Source organism: Coffea arabica, chromosome 11e, assembly GCF_036785885.1.
Source record: "Coffea arabica cultivar ET-39 chromosome 11e, Coffea Arabica ET-39 HiFi, whole genome shotgun sequence".
Lineage (NCBI taxonomy): Eukaryota > Viridiplantae > Streptophyta > Magnoliopsida > Gentianales > Rubiaceae > Coffea > Coffea arabica.
The window spans coordinates 48962838-48982920 of record NC_092331.1 but is presented as its reverse complement, the minus strand read 5'-3'; positions in this window follow the sequence as shown (position 1 = coordinate 48982920).

The following is a 20083-nucleotide window of genomic DNA, read 5'->3' as shown; positions in this document are numbered from 1 at the left end:
AGTGAATCTCCTCGACACACAAGTGCACATGGGGACGCCCAAATCTCATTGACCGATCTTGGACTCGAGCCGGCATGGGCTTGGTCGGGAACCTTGGTGAGCCATGAGATATATAAGATTGACATACTCGAGTAGTATCGCCACAAACAAATGACAGGCGGGCCCGATACAGGGGTATGTAAGGTGAAAGGGGACAGGTTAAGTGGAGTTGTACGGACTAAACCTACCCGATTGATGGAGTGTCAATTCGTGGAGGTTATTGAATGTGCAAGTGGAATATAGCTCCTGAGGGCTCCAGTATCCTTGAATTGTTTCTGGTTATATTTCCAGTAAATTGTTAATTACTAAAATATGATTTCTTGACTTGTAAATTGAGATTGTTATTTGAGTAATGTGCTTGTATGTGTGTTCTTGGCCTCACGAGCGTTTTGCTCACCCTGTAGATTTGTTTTCCTTAACAGGATCGAACTTGGCAAGGTGTCGAAAAAACCTTCCTGATACGCTTTTGTTTAGGGTTTCTATTACTTTTGGATATGTCTTGGCTTTTGGGTTGTATTTTTGAAATCCGAATGTAACTTTTGGAGCATGATGTATATTTGGGATTTATGATGGTTGTTGAACACCCGATGTGCGGGTTGGATAATGGATGACTTTGATTAAACTTGAACGCTTCCGCATTTATTGTATCTAAGTTATTGATCGTATTGTGTGGTCCGATAATAAGTCTGAATGTAATTGCTTGAGTCCTGGCGAGAGCTAGGCAGGCGTCCCGTGGATACCCTTTGGTTCGCCTTAGGGAGAAGTGGGGGCGTCACAGTTGGAATCAGAGCGCTAGGTTAGCGCTAGATTAGAGATCTATATGGGAGACATATTGGATACTCTACCCTTAAAACCTGAGACCGGATAATTTAGTTATACCTTAAGAGATATTTGGGGCATACTAGAGCTTGGGTTAGGCATGCATAAACGACATCCGAATTAGATAGTGATTTAAATTTCTAACCCGAAATGTGCTATTATTTTGCAGGGATGGAAAACGGAAATGGAGTTCCTGCAGCTAACGGGAATGGCCATGCGAATGGTCATGTAGTGCCTCCTAGGCCTATCTACTACCGAGCTTTAGGTGGGGGAGCTCGTGCACGCTACTCGCCTGCTACTCGATACCCCCGATGTGCTTGAAGCGTCACCTTTGCTTACCCGAATTACCTTGTGCTTGCTCTGGACGATGAGCGTCGTCAACTAGTGGATCTTAATAGGGATCTTCAGGCAGAGGTGGACGAGTTTAGACAGATGGTTAGCGCCCTGGGCGAGAGGATCGCCGAGATCGAGGAGGTACTTGAGGGTGAGGTAGCTACGTCTGCTGTGGTTAATGAGGAGCTTCGGAGCACTAGGGCTCAGCTTATTAGGTTGAGAGAGGAGGTCCGTAGTCGGGCTTCCGATATCGTAGCTGATGCCACTAGGCTAGTGGAGGATGCGATGGAGGTAGCTCCTAGTCCTGAGGAGGAGAATCCAGAGGAGGATCCTGAGGAGGAGGTTCCTCCTGATAGTCCTACTGTGGACTAGGTCTAGGCAGTTTGACCACTCTTTTGACTCTTTTGACTCTTTTGACTAGTATAGCTAGAATTAGCAGGGGTGATGCTAAGTGCTGAGGCCATTGTATTTTGCATGACTGTGTGGCTTATTTTTGGAAGCACTTGCTCTTACTTTAGTCTTCTGTGACTAAAAGTACTCTTGTGGCACCTGTGTGCTATATTTTTGTGACTACCCCATGACTTGTTAATTGTATGAACTTGATATGTTAATGAATGTAAATTATTGTTAATTCCAATGTTTTCTTGATTGGTTCCTGCTTTTTGTTATGCATTGCATAATTTATTTATTTCTTGCACTAGACACGTCTAGGTTATGGAAGAACTAAGAGGTGGTCGAGGCCGTGGTCGAGGTCGTGGGCGAGGGACTAGACAGGCCCAACCTCAAAGGGGTGACCAGGGATCGGTAACTGCACCGATCCAAGGTCAGGAAAATATTGAGGGTAATCAAGTGGCTACTGCCATTAATAGGATGACTGATATCCTAGAGCGTTTGGCTGATAGACAAGACCCTGGACCGTTCAACCAACCTGGGGGTCAGGGAAGAGGAGAGGATAGAGCCTTAGAGAGGTTCTTGAAATTTAACCCGCCTAAGTTTCTTGGCGAACCTGATCCTGAGGTGGCGGAGAATTGGTTGGAAAGGATGACCAACATTTTCGCTGCTTTAGACTACACTGAGGATAGGCGAGTGAATTTCGCTGCTTTCCAATTTGAGGGAGTAGCCCGTGCTTGGTGGGATCTGATAAAAGGAAAATGGGAGAGAACTCAAACCCCTTGGATTTGGGAGAATTTTACAAGGGAATTTAATGAAAAGTTTCTTCCGCCCTTAATCCAAGAGAAGAGGGAGGATGAATTTATCAAGCTGAAACAGGGAACTCTTAGTGTAGCGGAGTATGAAGGAAAATTCACTAAGCTTTCCAAGTATGCCCCTGAGCTAGTGGTCAATGAACGAAAGAGGATTAGACGGTTTATTCAGGGACTTAATGTGGAGGTACAAGAGGGCTTGGCTGCAACCCAAATCTCTACATTCACGGAGGCACTAGAGAAAGCTCAGAGGGTAGAAAATGTAAGGATGCAAGTGAGAGACTTCCACAGTAGAAAAAGAAACTTTCCTAGCCATACCTCTGGTCAAGCAAGTAAGAGTGCACAACCTTCCAAGATAGGAAGAGGAGTTGGAGGAGTGAAGTCTGTTGGAGCTTCTAGGGGAGCTCTAACTAGAGGGGGCCGTAGTGGAACAACTCAAGTTAGGGGAGCACCTCCTACTGGATCGGCTGTGACTCCTCAAGTTACATGTGGATACTGCGGTAAATCCAACCATTCTGAGAACGATTGCTGGAGAAAGTCGGGGAAATGTTTATTTTGTGGTAGTACTGAACATCAAGTCGCCAATTGTCCAAAATCACCAAAGACAGGGGGAAATGCTCAAAGACCAGAAAAGTCAGCCTCTAAGCAAACCAGTGCCGGAAGGAGTCGACCGAAAGTACCGGCCAGGGTTTATACACTGGATTATCAACAAGTTCCTGAGGCAACTGAGGTGGTAGAAGGTACGATTCCAATCTTTCACCGTTTAGCTAGGGTTTTAATTGATCCAGGTGCTACACATTCTTTTGGAAACCCTAATTTCATGAGTGGGATAGACTTGAAGCCAATTAAATTACCATATGATCTAGAGGTTAAAACACCTACTGGGGATCAAAGTCTGATTGCTAACTTGGTGTATCAAGATTGTGAAGTCTGGATTGGGGAACGAAAATTATCGGCTGATTTGATGGGATTGATGATTAAGGGATACGATATAATCTTAGGGATGGATTGGTTAGCCCGTTATAATGCTCAGCTAAACTGTAGGACGAAGGTTGTGAAGTTGTGTATTCCAGGAGAAGCAACCCTGAAATTGGATGTAAGGGGTAAATTAGCTGCGTCTGCACTTATTTCAGGAATTCGGGCTAGAAAGTTGTTAAGTAAAGGAGCTCAAGGATATTTGGCTTTTCTTATTAACACCCCTAGTGATAAGGTGAATTTGGAGGACATGCCTGTAGTGAAAGACTTTCCTGATATTTTTCCTGAAGAATTGGAGTCCCTACCCCCGGAACGGAAAATAGCCTTTAAGATCGATGTAACTCCAGGAGTAGCCCCTATTTCTAGGACGCCATATCGAATGGCTCCAGCGGAATTAAAGGAGTTGAAATTGTAACTGCAAGATTTGCTAGAAAGGGGTTTTATAAAAGAGAGTGATTCTCCGTGGGGAGCCCCAGTTTTGTTTGTTAAGAAAAAGGACGGGAGTTTGAGGCTATGTATAGACTATAGAGGTTTGAATAATGTTACAACTAAAAATAAATACCCACTGCCCCACATTGATGAGTTGTTTGACCAATTACAAGGGGCTGTAGTATTCTCTAAGTTGGATTTGAGACAGGGTTATTATCAGTTGAGGATTTTGGAGAAGGACATACCCAAGACTGCTTTTAACTCGAGATATGGGCATTTTGAATTTGCCGTGATGCCATTTGGGTTAACGAATGCTCCTGCTGCTTTTATGGATTTAATGCATAGGGTCTTTAAACCTTATCTAGACCAATTTGTGGTGGTCTTTATTGATGACATATTGGTGTATTCTAAGAATGTGAAAGACCATGAGAAACACTTGAGGGTTGTTTTGCAGACCTTAAGGGAGCACCAATTGTATGCTAAGTTTAGCAAGTGTGAGTTTTGGTTAAAAGAAGTGACTTTTTTGGGACACATAATTTCTAAGGATGGGATTAAAGTGGATCCAGCTAAAGTTGAAGCTGTTTCGAAATGGAAACGACCGGAAAACCCTACCGAGGTTCGGAGTTTTATTGGTTTAGCAGGGTATTACCGGAGATTCATTCAGGATTTTTCAAAAATCGCTAGACCCATGACTGAATTGACCAAGAAAAATGGGAGGTTTATATGGAGTCCTAAGTGTGAGGAAAGTTTTCAGGAATTGAAAAGAAGGTTAACAAGGGCACCTGTGTTAGCTTTGCCAAACGGAAAGGATAGTTTTGTGGTTTACACGGATGTCTCTAAGGAAGGTTTGGGATGTGTTTTGATGCAAAATGATAAAGTAATAGCATATGCCTCTAGGAAATTGAAACCGCATGAAGGGAATTACCCGACACATGATTTGGAGTTGGCGGCTGTGGTCTTTGCTTTGAAGAAATGGAGACATTAATTGTATGGAGTAACATTTGAGGTTTTTACAAACCACAAAAGTCTTAAGTACTTATTTTCACAGAAGGAACTGAATTTGAGGCAACGTAGATGGATGGAATTTCTGGAAGACTATGACTGTACGATTAAGTACCATCCAGGGAAAACTAATGTAGTAGCCGATGCTTTGAGCCGTCAAGTGTAAATGCCTGGATTGATGATTAAGGAGTTTCAATTATTGGAAGAAGTGAGCTACTGGAATCCTCGATTGGAACCAAGGAAGGTAATTTTGGGGAATATTATAGTAACTTCCACTTTATTGGAACGTATTAAGGAATTTCAAGAAAAAGGACACGGAAGTACAAAAATGGGCGGAAAAGGCTAAAATGGGAGAAAAGACAGATTTTAATCTGGGGTCAGATGGAATATTGAGATTTCGGAATCGGGTAATTGTGCCAAAAAATGAAGGGCTTAGAAAGGAAATATTAGAAGAGGTACACCGATCAAAGTTTACGGTACATTCAGGAGGGAATAAAATGTACCAAGACTTAAAGAGTCTGTATTGGTGGGAGAACATGAAGAAGGAAATTGCCCAATTTGTCCGAACATGTTTAATTTGTCAACAGGTTAAAGCCGAACATCAAAAACCATCAGGACTTTTGCAACCTCTAGAAATACCTGAGTGGAAATGGGAGAATATCACTATGAATTTTGTATCGGGATTACCAAGGACACAGAGAGGCCATGATGCGATTTGGGTAATAGTGGATAGATTGACCAAGTCGGCCCATTTTCTGCCGATTAACATGAAGTACCCGGTGGAGAAGTTGGCCAGATTATATTTGGATGAGATCATTAGGTTGCATGGAATACCTGTGAGTATAGTGTCCGATAGGGATCCGAGATTTGTTTCAAGGTTCTGGCAAAAGATGCAAGAGGTATTGGGGACTAAGTTGAACTTTAGTACCACTTATCATCCCCAGACTGACGGACAATCGGAAAGGACAATTCAAACACTTGAGGACATGTTAAGGACTTGTGTTCTGGATTTTGGAGAAAATTGGAGTAAGTTTTTGACTTTAGTGGAATTTTCCTACAACAATAGTTTCCACTCTTCTATTCAGATGGCCCCGTATGAGGCACTTTATGGTCGGAAATGTAGGTCTCCAATTTGTTGGGACGAAATAGGTGAACGAAAAATCTTAAACTCGACCACAGTACCTTGAATTGAGGAAACTAATGAAAAGGTAAAGTTGGTACGCCAGAGAATTCAGGCTGCCCAGAGCCGCCAAAAGAGTTATGCCGATAATCGGAGAAAAGATTTGGAATTTACTGTTGGAGATTTCGTATTTCTCAGAATCACGCCTTTGAAAGTAAGGTTGATGTCTGGAAAAGGAAAGAAGTTACAGCCAAGATTTGTAGGACCTTACAAGATTATCCAACGTGTGGGGAGTGTAGCCTATAAATTGGAATTACCGCTGAGTTTATCTCGAATCCATAATGTGTTTCATGTATCTATGCTTAAGAAGTATCATCCGGACCCATCACATGTCTTACAACCAGAGAATATTGAGATTGATGAGACTTTGACCTATGAGAAGAAACCGGTTAAGCTTCGGGATAGGAAGGTAAAGGAATTGAGGAATAAACATATACCATTAGTAAAGGCCCTCTGGAAGAACCATGGGTTGGAGGAAGCAACTTGGGAGGTCGAAGAAGCAATTCGAGAAAAGTATCCAGACCTATTCGTCAATCAAGGTAAATTTCGAGGACGAAATTTCTTAAGGGGAGAGGATGTGAGGACTCGAAAATCTATTATTTTTAAAAACCCTAATTTTGGCTAAATTAATTATTTATTTGGATTTTTGCCACGAATAATATTTTCTAGCCTTATTAGACCTAAGTACAGGGTTTTATAGTTTCGTTATATTTTTGAAGTGTCTCGTTTCAAAAAAATTATTTTCTTATAAGCTTGTTTAGTGAAAAGTGAAAACGTGTCTAAACACTTTAGCCAATTGGGAGTACAATAAGCTCAAAAATTTAAGACATATACAATGGTCCTAAAATAGGCAATTTTAGGTTTAAAAACTCAAGTGATAGTTGGTAGTACGATTGTTATAAGAATTTCTCGAAAGTTTCATTTTATCGCGCCTAAATTGGAAATACGTGTTTTCACGTGCGCGCTTAATTGAGGGACCTTGGACCATTATTTTGGGACAATTAAGAATGAATAATATTTATATGAATGTAAGTGCCCTAGAGGTTTAGTGCACTAGTGCAACAAATTTAAGAGAAATCGAACACAAAACGCGCGCGTAGGCGCACTAGTTGCAATTGATTTTTACGTACTTAAAATATTAGACGGCAAGCTTCATTTGTACGCAAAGGAATCAGACCAACATTTCATTTCTTCTAGCTGCCATGGACGGATAGCAGACAGCCAAGGGACAACCGAAAGCTCTTCAACATTTCCTTTACAAAAACCATTCAAATCACCACCAAATCTTCTCAAAATTTAGCACCACTTAGCCTAAGCCTTGGAGTTCACATCTAGCTAAAAAGGGGAGGATTTTCACGGCTCACTTAGGAGCAAGGAAGGACCGAATCTCTGACTTAGACATCAACTAAGAGTAAGTCTTAATCTAGCCTTCTAACTTTGATTTTTGGAAGTTCTAATATATCTTTTAGCTCTTGATTTCGTATGGGTTGTTTTGGATGTTGGAAAATTGGAAAAGTGGGCTCTATGAATTCCCACTCTTGGGTTGCTGCTGATTTTGTTCTTGATGATGTTTATAATGTGGAATTAGTGTTTAAATCAGTGGTTTGTTGATGGAAAATTGATAGAAACTCACGTTAGGCGCAAAGGCCAAATCTGACCATTTTGCCCCTGCTCTGTTCGGCCACTTTAATGCAGAAATTAGGAGATTTAATGGCTTGATTGTGTTGTTTACATGTTGTAGTAGTTGTGTAAAAATTTTCGTTGAAAAATGTTGAGTTTTGGTTGATCAAAAGAATTTATTTCCCAAAGCTAGTAATCTGGAAAACGGTTTCCGTCGTAACCAGACCAGTGTTCGTATTTCGTCCATAACTCCGTACTCCGATGTCGAAATCAAGTGCTGTTAGCGGCATTTGAAACTAGACGTTCCCATATTTCTAACGGTATATAATGCACATTCTGGTTCCATGTGTGTGAACCGTACCACTCTTCTGAATTCAGCTACCCTGTTTCTCCGTTCTGCCGAAATGATTTGATGATGCTGTAACTTTAGGCTTAATTTCGAGCTAGTTGCATGCTGAAACTTAAAATGATTTCTTCTGTGAAATTTTAGCCCTAAGAATGTATTTTCCAACACTATCAACCATTCCCAATTCCGAGCTAAATTGAGTGATTTATGATCAAAATACGACAACTGCCTCGTTTTTGAAAACTCTTAGATTTGGACAGATTAGATGTGAGACTTGTTGTGGTCTTACTAAATGAATTTCTTGGTGCTAAACACCTACTAAAAGTACCATGTATGTTCCTTAGATCTTTCTTGCACAAATGAACCATGTTGGAGGTTTTTCCTTAGCCGAATGTTTGGAAACGGAGAGAAAGAGAGCTAAAGGCAGTTTGGCCTTAGTAATTTCAAACTTTGGTTGATTGGTTAACCACCTTTCCGAAGGTATTTTTCCACAAAATTTGGTAGAGAGATACCCTTCATATAGGAGTATTATACTGCAAAATTTGGTATCAATCCAAGTCCGTTTCGACACTTAACTAAAGGTCCAAAGTCGGAACCAAATCTGGAAATTTGTTAACAGTCTTGAAATTTACCCAACTTTGAGCTACCATATCTTGGTGCTCAAAACTCCGATTCTCGATCCGCTTGTTCTGCCCCAAACCTTACTTGTGCCTCTAATTGAGCTATAAATTTCAAGGGCTGGTTTACAACGAGTGAATTCTGCCGAATTTTCAAATTTAGCGAAAAACCAACCCCGGCTCAATCCTGGGTGATTTGGAACAGTACCTTCAAGCTCATTTTTGAGCACTTTCCACTTTGATTCATGGAAAAGTGTCTTCTAGGAACTTGTAGTACTTTTTAAGAGGTTTCCAACGGTATAAAGTTTTCCAATTTTCGACTTATGCCGAGTGAGTTACGATTTTTCAAAAATTCATAACAAAACTGAAATTTTCCAACTTTCAAGGAAATAAGTTTTTCAAGAACTCTTTATTCTTTTGATATTATCTAAACCTTTTATCTCCGATTTCCTAGATAAAGACTTAAATACTTTTGAAAGTTATCAAACCCCTCTCGAACCTCGATTTACGAGTAATTGAGGTTCATTTTCACGGAATCCCCTAGATTAATACTAGTGAACGAATTATTCCTCGATATTTAGGATTTGGATGATAATTCACTATTATTTGCTCAGACGCACACGAAGACCTTCAAGAGGATCCCACGGTGGACGCTTGAACTTTCCTTGACCTTACTTACACCTAATACTTGGTGAGTGTCAGGTGTATGTAAACTTATTACATGTTTAATTGTTATTAATGATTAGAAATCTTGAAAGTGGAGTCGAGTGTGTACTTTACCACACTCGTTCTCATTAGAAATGAAATATTAATGGTTGAAATGCATTGAATGAATGATTGAAATGTATTGAATGAATGAATGAAATGTAATGGTATGCTATAGTTGCTTACGTCGTTGGAGTGAATCTCCTCGACACACAAGTGCACATGGGGACGCCCAAATCTCATTGACCGACCTTGGACTCGAGCCGGCATGGGTTTGGTCGGGAACCTTGGCGAGCCATGAGATATATAAGCTTGACCTAGTGAGAGGTCTTGCTTGGCATACTCGAGTAGTATCGCCACAAACAAATGACAGGCGGGCCCGATACAGGGGTATGTAAGGTGAAAGATGACAGGTTAAGTGGAATTCTACGGACTAAACCTACCCGATTGACGGAGTGTCAATTCGTGGAGGTTATCGAATGTGCAAGTGGAATATAGCTCCTGAGGGCTCCAGTATCCTTGAATTGTTTCTGGTTATATTTCCAGTAAATTGTTAATTACTAAAATATGATTGCTTGACTTGTAAATTGAGATTGTTATTTGAGTAATGTGCTTGTATGTGTGTTCTTGGCCTCACGAGCGTTTTACTCACCCTGTAGATTTGTTTTCCTTAACAGGATCGAACTTGGCAAGGTATCGAAAAAACCTTCCTGATACGCTTTTGTTTAGGGTTTCTATTACTTTTGGCTATGTCTTGGCTTTTGGGTTGTATTTTTGAAATCCGAATGTAACTTTTGGAGCATGATGTATATTTGGGATTTATGATGGTTGTTGAACACCCGATGTGCGGGTTGGATAATGGATGACTTTGATTAAACTTGAACGCTTCCACATTTATTGTATCTAGGTTATTGATCGTATTGTGTGGTCCGATAATAAGTCTGAATGGAATTGCTTGAGTCCTGGCGAGAGCTAGGCAGGCGTCCCGTGGATACCCTTTGATTCGCCTTAGGGAGAAGTGGGGGCGTCACACTTCCCATAAGAAGTGCAATCTTTCTTCTTTCCCTCCCGAGGAGGGGAAGGGGAACGCACCTCCTCCTCGATTGGTTAAGTGGTGAACACACTCAACATAGCACAATGTGGTGTTTTTTTGCCCCCACAGTTGCGAGCCAAAGGGTAGCAAACTTATTTGGCCAATTCATAGTAGGGACATTGGACCATGACGATACTATTGAGGAGGAAAATAATGGTCAGGCAATCCCTTTGACTTTACTATAGAACAGAGCAGGTCATTCAAATAAACTCCTGTCAAATACATGATAGGCAAAAACACTGATGCCGAAAGGGAAATCCAATAACACAATTACTTAAAACTTGTACAACTTTTTTAGAGTACATTCTGTTCATTCATTCTAACAGCTAGTTGTCCATTTCATCTATTCGTTTTTGCAAGGGAAATCCCATTTCATCTTTTGTCCGCTGCTAATATTTTGGATTGCACAAGTTTTCTCCCGCAATTCTTTGTAACTTGCAATCCACCAAATCTTGCCTTGAAATCATCTCTTCTATTAAGAAGCCAAAGCCTTCACTGAGACATACCTCTCACATAAACTATTTGTAGCAAACTGGGCACACAGAATACTTTTGCTAAAGGTGGGTTGGGGGAAGAATTCTCGCATATGGGCAGTATTAGAGGCTTTTACAAAGTCAAACTAGGCTAAATAAGTATGTCAGGGGGATACAGCTATCATAAGATGTTTTTTTTTTTACTCTTCTTCGATTAACTACTCATTCCCTCTTTTTTTAATAAACTTCTTCTTATTATTTCATGCATATAAGCAATATTACCTATTCTTGCAGACAAATCCCCTCCCCCCCGGCGGCGGGGCGGCTCTTCATTTAATTTGTAGATTTGCAGGTAGTTTTTTTTTTTGGATTTAATATATATGGGAATACTTGGGTATTGAGCGGGAGTCTTCAAGATCCAATCTTTTGAATTTTTGTAACAAATAATTTTATTTTTCCCGAGTAAACACATTTTTTAATTATATGTTTAACGTACGTGACTTTCATGGTACAACACTAGTTGTTTACCACATTTTTTCCCTACTCATAACATCTTAAATCCATATGTTTTTCCTTGAGAGATTTTTTTTTTTAAGCAAAGGAGGACCATTTTGTCTAATGAAGTAAATTCGCTCGGAACTTGATTTATACAAAATTAATTCTTACTCTAATACATAGCAATTTGTACAAAGATCTTATTGGCTAGAAAAAAACTATCATGTTAATCTTGATTGTACAGTAATTATGAACAAATCTATTACCCTCCGTATGATGAAATGCCTAGTAATATTTTTCTTTCAGTATCATGAAATGCTTAGTAGACAAAAATTTGAAATTTAGAATATGGATTTCTTTGGTAGGTTTTACAAGTGGTGGAAACATCTGATTATATTCTAGAATAATCAACCATTTTGTTATATCCAAAAATAATTTATTTGGGCAATTAGTGGAAAAAAATCGGGGTAGGATATTAATCTGAATTGATTTTTTTAGTGGAGCATACTTGAAGAAAGAAGGGATGTAATACGTGTAAATGATTTGAAGATATTAGTTTGTTCATTTTGTTTTCTCTTAGTCCTAGTTAGCAGGCATTTGTAGTGTGCTTATATAATACTCGTTCTCACGTATCATACAAAAAACTCCACATTTCCTAGATTTCAAAAATACTTAGAAAAATACTCATACTTTTCAATTAACTCTATGAAACACGCAATAAATTTCTGTCCTGTCTTATACTTCGTGAATTATATTTCAATTTTTTTAAAAATTAAAATTTAATGATAATGACATGCTCATGAGTTATATACAAAATAAGAACAACATATAATATAACAATTGTAGATTTATACATATTTAAATAATATGGTAAAATTTTTAATAAATTTAACATCTTATACATTAAAATAAGTTTAAGATTGGTATGGAAGTGGCATACTCTTTGAAAACTATTGTAAATTTATCTATATTTTTAGTTCCATAATTTTCAAATATGTTCGTACTATACACGTACAAATTTATATGAGTAATTTTGCCGAACACGCCGAATTTTAATTATGTCCTTGGGATGAATATTTAAGGGTTTGAAGTTGGTTTAATCCAAAATGCACATAAGTTAGCTCAAAACACCACCTGTCCCAACAAAAATTAATGAGCAAGAAATTCAAACAAAAAAAAAGAGAGACCCTTAAAAATGAGGTTTATGGCTAAATCCATCCTCATCTATAGACTGTGACAAAAAAATTAATAAATCTCTTGATTGACTCCATTTCTTGTCTAGTTTCTGAATTGTAGTGTCTAAGCAAAATGTGTCTCTATTACTTATATTAATTGTATTGTTTGAATTAAATGCCTATGAATACAAGCTTCTATCAGTATATGATGAAATATAAACAAAATGTTGTTTTTTTCATTTTTTTTTCTTGTGGTATCGGAGCAAATGAAGAGATTCTAGCGCATTGTTTAACGTTTAATACTAAGTTTATGCCTTTTTTTTTGTTTACTTCAACATTTTGTTCGTCAGCGCTTACTTCAGGTTTGGTCATCACCGATTCAGGGAAGAAAGTGAAGGGTTTCATGCAGACAATCGTGTTCTTGTATCAAATTTTGCCATGATTTATTCATTTTTTGTTGGCAATTTAAATGTAGTATGATGTGCTCGTTATCATATGCCAAATTCGTACACTTCTGCTAGGCCCACAATCATTCAAGTGCTTGCTGCTGCTGTTGTTTGGCTCTCAGGATGAGCAATTTCTTCTAGGTGATTTGAGAAGCAGTTGTAATTTTACCGTATTTTGTATGATTATAATATTTTGAGTGCTTGCTGTTTTTCAGTTTTGCTTGGCATCTGCTGATGTAATATGAAAATTAGACCTCCTTTTATTTGCTATGGATTGTATGTCTATAAAGGTTATAATAGTTTGCCTAAAAAATTTTATTATTTTGTTTTGCCTGACAAGAGACTTCCATAAACTAAACAAAATTATGCAGAATAATTAAAACATATGCTTGACTCCATGTTTTGCTGTTGGCTTTGCAATTCCTTAGAAATGCTAAATTCTTGATGGTTTGGTTAATAATGGAAAATAGTAAGGTAAACAAAATGATTTCCAGGGGGAGGGAGTGTAAGTGAGAGGTCTCGGGTTCGAATCCTCCCACTTACAAAAAAAATAAAAAATAAAAAAAGCAAAATGATTTCCAGAAAAATAGTTCTTATATTTTGGATTATCGATTTGTCAGGAAAATATGTAGCAATACAGAAGTCAATCTTGAATTCACTTTATTTGTTTTCATTTCTCAAATTTCACAATTCAGTAGAACATAATTTGACTCCCAACCTTTAACCAAAATTGTCTTCACAATTTCACTGCCATCTTCCACCCACTTGTTCTTGATGCTCATAAACGCATTTAAAAGAAAAAAGGGGTTGCCCAATATCTTGTATAAATTGCAGAGTTGAAGACCCTATTTACCTCAAAATTTACTATATATTAACAATTCTCAACTTCAACATCGCCGTTGTCTGTGACCCTGAGTAAGAGTAGCTTTGATCAAGGCTAGAGGAAAGAATTAGACAGAACTTAAGGTCCATATCTCCCAGAAGCAGCTTCTATCATCGTTGATGTCCAGGAAAACCAAAGATATTAGACTAGCAACTCTGATAGATGAATTTTTTGCCATAACTAGCTCAAGAGCTGCTCTTTGAAGTGACTTTCTCACATTTTTCTGCAAATCAATGACACTGAATAGGTGCAAAGATCCATAGAATTTTACACGAAAGTATTATTCTATGAAATTAATCCCTTTGAGGTATAACATAGTTGCAAAAGTTAGCAATAGGCATCAAGAATCACACTTAGCTCTCATATTTTAATGCTTACATAAACAAACCAAAATAAGATTAGCAAAATATTGCTTTGACTTTCCTAAAATACGTTTTTCAATCTAAAAAAGTAGAGAAGAAAAAAACTGACCGTCAACTTCTTTAAAATTTCCCATCATAACAAATTACGCTGTTGCGTCATTGTAACATTGTTTGATCAAACTAGAGATTTTCTTACTTTATTTTATTTTTATTGTATTTATTTTATTTTAGGGTCTGTTTGAGTGGACTGAAAATATTTTCCGGAAGATATTTTCTGGAATGTCCAATGTTTGGTTGCACAAGTGCATGGGAAAATCTTTTCTGCCAGAAAACATTTTACACCAACGAGTGTAAAACAACTTCCCTTCTCGCCCTACTGAAGTTATTTTCCTCGCATTCCGTCACTTCATTTAAAGAAAGGATAATGGCATGTCCACTACCCTTCAAAGGCCATAATTAAGAATTCAAATCTGTCACACAGTCTTTACCTATATGATTCCTTGATGATCGCATGGGTATTTTTCCATAGCAACCTCTCTCTAAACACCCAAATTCTTGCTTTGTCAATCAACGGCGACTTTGACATCTTACAAGCAAATTCTGAATTTCATTACCTATCTGATCATGATTTTGATATTGGAGTATAGATCTTTTGAGAAAAGATACTTCTTTATTGATGAACTAACCTGATGAATCTTAATTTCTACAATACCATTTGCCAGCAATTGGTATTTTTGAAAAACTTGTGGTTTCATTGTAGAAGAGAGGTGAGGAAGAAGAGAGACTTGCATATAATGTTTTCCCCTACCTTTCCTAGCGATTGCCTTAGTATTTAAACACAAAATACAGCCTAGAGGATGTGTTCTGTTACAACAGATATACCTATCGGAGACTAATTCTAAGCAGAACTAACTACCAGAAATCTAGGAGACAGAGCATCAGTTATGTTATCTTTTCATCCCCCCGCAAGATGGACGGTGGTGGAGTGAGTCCAATCTTGTTCAAAACCATGGTGAATTGTTGGCGAGACAGGGGCTTGGTGAGGACATCGGCAAGCTGATCAGAAGCTGAGACATAAGAGACTCTGAGGAGACCGTTTTGTACTTGTTCACGAATGAAATGATAGTCTAAGGCAACATGCTTCATACGCGAGTGAAAAACTGGATTGGCACAGAGGTTTGTGGCTCCAACATTGTCACAATAAATCACCGGTTGATGGGGAATAGAAATGCCAAGTTCAGTGAGGAGAGAACAAATCCATCGGAGTTCAGCGGCCGTGGCAGCAACTGATCGATACTCAGCTTCGGTTGAAGAGCGGGCAACAGTTCTTTGTTTCTTGGAGCTCCAAGATACAGGATTATGGCCGAGATAAACAATGTAAGCACTGGTGGAAGTAAAATCATCCTTGTTGCCGGCCCAGTCAGCATCGGAGAAAGCATGAAGAGTAAGAGATGACTTACGACGAAGTGTTATGCCATGATCTAACGTGCCACAGAGATAGCGAAGTAAGCGTTTGACAGCCGTCCAATGTTCATTCGTTGGTTGATGCATGAATTGAGAAAGTTTATTGACGGTGTAAGTGATGTCTGGACGGGTCAAGGAGAGGTACTGAAGACTTCCAACAATGGTGCGATACTCTGTAGGATTAGATAAGGGAGTACCAGCATGCAAGGTAAGAGGCGGACTTGTTGCTAGAGGTGTAGTGGCTGGTTTTGCCTCAGTCATCCGAGTTTTTTGAAGAAGATCAACAATATACCTTCGTTGACTAAGAAACAGACCATCGTCATGGGGAAGCGTTTCAACACCCAGGAAGTAGTGTAAGTCCCCAAGATCCTTTAAGGAAAAGCGCATAGAGAGTTGCTGAAGAAACTGATGTACAGCTTGAGCTGTGTTTCCAGTAACAATGATATCATCAACGTAAACAAGAAGATAAAGAATAACTCCTTGAGTGTTGAATATGAATAGAGAGGTATCTGTCGTGGAGTTATGAAAGCCTGAAGTGAGCAGAAATTGGCGTAATTCATGATACCAGGCGCGTGGAGCCTGTTTGAGGCCGTAGATGGCCTTGCGAAGCCTGCAGACATGGTGAGGATGATCACGGTCAATGAAGCCTGGAGGTTGAGACATAAACACCACTTCTGAAAGTGTGCCTTGAAGAAAGGCATTGTTGACATCCAGTTGGCGAAGTGACCAGCCTTGACTTATCGCAAGGCTAAGAACCAGACGCACAGTGGTTGGTTTGATGACAGGACTGAAGGTCTCGGTGAAATCAACCCCTGGGCGTTGATGAAAACCTTTGGCCACCAGACGCGCTTTGTACCTGTCAACAGAGCCATCAGGTAAGTACTTGATGCGAAAAATCCATTTACACCCTACCAAATTTTGGGTAGGATGAGATGGAACAAGTTCCCACGTGCCATTACGAAGAAGAGCATCAAATTCTGTGGACATGGCTTGCCGCCATTGAGGATCTTTCAATGCTTGATTGACGGTGGTGGGCACAAGGGTGGGATGGTGGAGTTCAGCATTGAGGTTGAGTTTTTGAATGGGTTTGTGAATGTTGTGTTTGGACCGAGTAATTATGCCTTGAGGAGATGAGGGCGTCGGGTTGGTGGTTGTGGATATAGTTGCAGCTGGAGTAGGAGGGGAGGAGATGGGTGGTAATCCAGAACTGGATGCGGGTTGCGACGATAGAGGTTGTCCTTGGGGTTGAGAGGTTGTTGGGACGGAGGGGGACACAGAAGGAATGACAGGTAAAGTCATAGAACACCATTCGGATGTGGTGGAGGAGGTGACCCGAGGGAGGGTGAGATTAGAGTTGGCAAAGGGAAACACAGACTTAACAAAACGGACATGACGAGAGGTGTACAATCGGTTGGAGGATATATCAAGACAGAGATAAGCACTTTGAGTAGAGGAATATCCAACCAAGAGACAAGGAGTTGATTTGGGTTCAAGTTTGTGAGAGGTGTAAGGACGGAGCCAGGGATAGCAGAGGCAGCCAAAACTTCGAAGTTTATTGTAGTTAGGGACAGTGCCAAAAAGTTTAAGGAATGGAGACTCATTGTTGAGAGTAGGTGTCGAGAGACGATTTATAAGATATACGGCTGTGGAAAAGGCAAAGGACCAATAGGCCAGAGGCATAGATGCGTGAGAAATGAGAGAAAGTCCAGTTTCAACAATATGACGATGGCGACGTTCAGAATAGCCATTGTGTTCAGGAGTATGAGGAGGAGAGGTGAGATGAGAGATGCCATTGATTGTTAGGAAGGAAGAGAGGGCCTGATATTCGCCACCATTATCAGAGTAAAGCGTTTTGATTTCACAGTTGAAGAATTTTTCAACCAAGGCCTTGAAGGAAATGAAAACATTACGAGCATCAGATTTGCGTTTCAGCGGATACAGCCACATATATTTTGTGAAATGATCAACAAAGAGAATATAGTATTTAAAGTTGTCAATGGAGTACACAGGTGAAGTCCAAACATCCGTGAAGACAATTTCAAGTGGAGAAGAAGTGAACAAGGTAGACACAGAGAAAGGTAATTTGTGACTCTTATTACAATGACAAGAATTGCAATAAGAGTTGAGAGAGGAAGAATTTGAGACATCCAGATTGAATGATGAGACCATGTGTTTGAGTGTCGGTAGTGATGGGTGACCAAGTCGGTGATGCCAGGCAGGGTATGTGGTCTTTGTTGTGGAGAAAGCAAGCAATGGTGATGAAGCCGAGGAGATGGGCCACTCATAGACACCATTTTTAGTTTGGCCTTGGAAGAGCATGGCTTTCGATTGAAGGTCCTTCACAAAGAAAGATGATGGTAAGAATTCAATAGAGGCATTATTTGATTTGCAGAACTGAGAAATGGAAATTAAATTACGTTTCATGGTTGGAGCACAAAGGACATTAGAAAGAGTGAAAGAGTGAGAAGAAGTAGGCAGAGAAGTTGAACCCGTGTGTGTGATAGGAATGCCAGAGCCATCTCCAATCATGATTTCATCTGGACCAGTATAGGGGTTGTGAAAGGAGAGGTTTTGAAGGTCAGTTGTAATGTGATGCGTAGCACCACTGTCCAATAGCCAAGGATCATGTGATGGGGAGTTTGAGGTAGCAACATGAGCTTGAGCTTGCCAAGGAGGGGGTGCACGAAGTGGCGGTGAACTGACAGCGCGTGATGGTGGTGAAGCATGAGGAAATTGTTGGCGGAAGAGAGTGCACTGAGGGACCACATGACCTTGACCACGGCACCACTGGCATTTGCCCAGAAATGGACGCATTGGTCGGTTGTAGTGGCTGGGAGCGGACTGCAAGGTTGGAGGACGAGCAGGCCATGGTGGGTGATTGCCCGGTGACCGCTGATTTGAGCGTTGTGTGTGTGTGAGGTGGGCAGAGGCTGGAAAACCTGGTGAGGAATTGCGCAAGGATAGCTCTTTGTTGATGAGTTTTTCATGGAGTTCATCAAAGGTGATGACCGTGTCGCGGCTGTTGACTGCATCAATGACAGATTGGAATGTGTCATCAAGGCCGTCCAAGACTTTCTCAATTAAGTCTTCATGATCAAGTGGTTTTCCAAGGGTGGCAAGTTCATCAGCTTTGGTCTTGATGGCTTGCATGTAATCGGTAACAGATTGTGATCCTTTGGAGATGTTCTTCAGGTTGTCCTTGATTTGTTTGATATGTCCACGAGAGGGACGAGCATAGGTGTTGGCGAGGGCTTTCCAAGCATCATGAGATGTTTTTGACTGAGCAATGAGCGGAACAAGGTTGGGTGACATCGTGCCCACCAGCGCGCCAAACAAAAGCTTGTCTTGTCTCAGCCATGTCTGATATGCCGGATTGGGGGAAGCTGCATTGTTGGCAGTGATGGTGGCAGGAGGAGACGGATGCGAACCGTCAATGAATTTGTGCAGGTCATAACCTATGAGGATGGCTTCGGTCTGAGTTTTCCAAGAGAGATAATTTGTGGAGGTAAGTTTGATGGAGTTGTGGATGGTGATCAAGGTTAGAGGACTGTTTGGGTCATGAGTATTTGGGAGAACAACCTGAGTATTTCCAGTTGCCATGGATGTTGCAGATCAGAACCTAATCTCGTATGAGATAGGCTCTGATACCATGTAGAAGAGAGGTGAGGAAGAAGAGAGACTTGCATATAATGTTTTCCCCTACCTTTCCTAGCGATTGCCTTAGTATTTAAACACAAAATACAGCCTAGAGGATGTGTTCTGTTACAACAGATATACCTATCGGAGACTAATTCTAAGCAGAACTAACTACCAGAAATCTAGGAGACAGAGCATCGGTTATGTTATCTTTTCATTCATAAGACTTTCCCATTGATGATAATTTCCTTTTGCCGTGGGGCTGCGGTGGGGATGGTGTTCGGACTGGCAAGGAGTAACTGGTGGCAATGGTGGTACTGGGAGGAGTTTTTTGCAGCTGTGGTGACAAGGGGGAAGAGAACGTGGATGGTAGGCAGCTTTGCTGGTGGTAGGCATGACGAAGCAAAATGTATGTTAGGATGCAAGGTGCTGTTGTGGGTTGGATATTCGAGATCTAATGGGCTTAAATTTCTAGGAGGTCAAACTAGTCAACCAAACACCCAAAAACGAATAGGAAACAATTTATTTTCTTTGAAAAAATTTTCTTTGGAAAATATTTTTCAGGGAAAATATCTTACATCCAATCAAACAGACCCTTAATGTAAGTAGAAAGTCTTGAATCCAGGATCTCTTATTTGTACTCCCTTCCCTCTTACCATCCAATCCATCCTCCTCGCTTCTTCTAGTAACCAAAGATTGTATCACTGTTTGATAAAATGTAATTACTCTAAAATTATGTTACTAATTATGCGCAATTTAATATCAGAGGTTTTGCAAGTATTTTCAAGA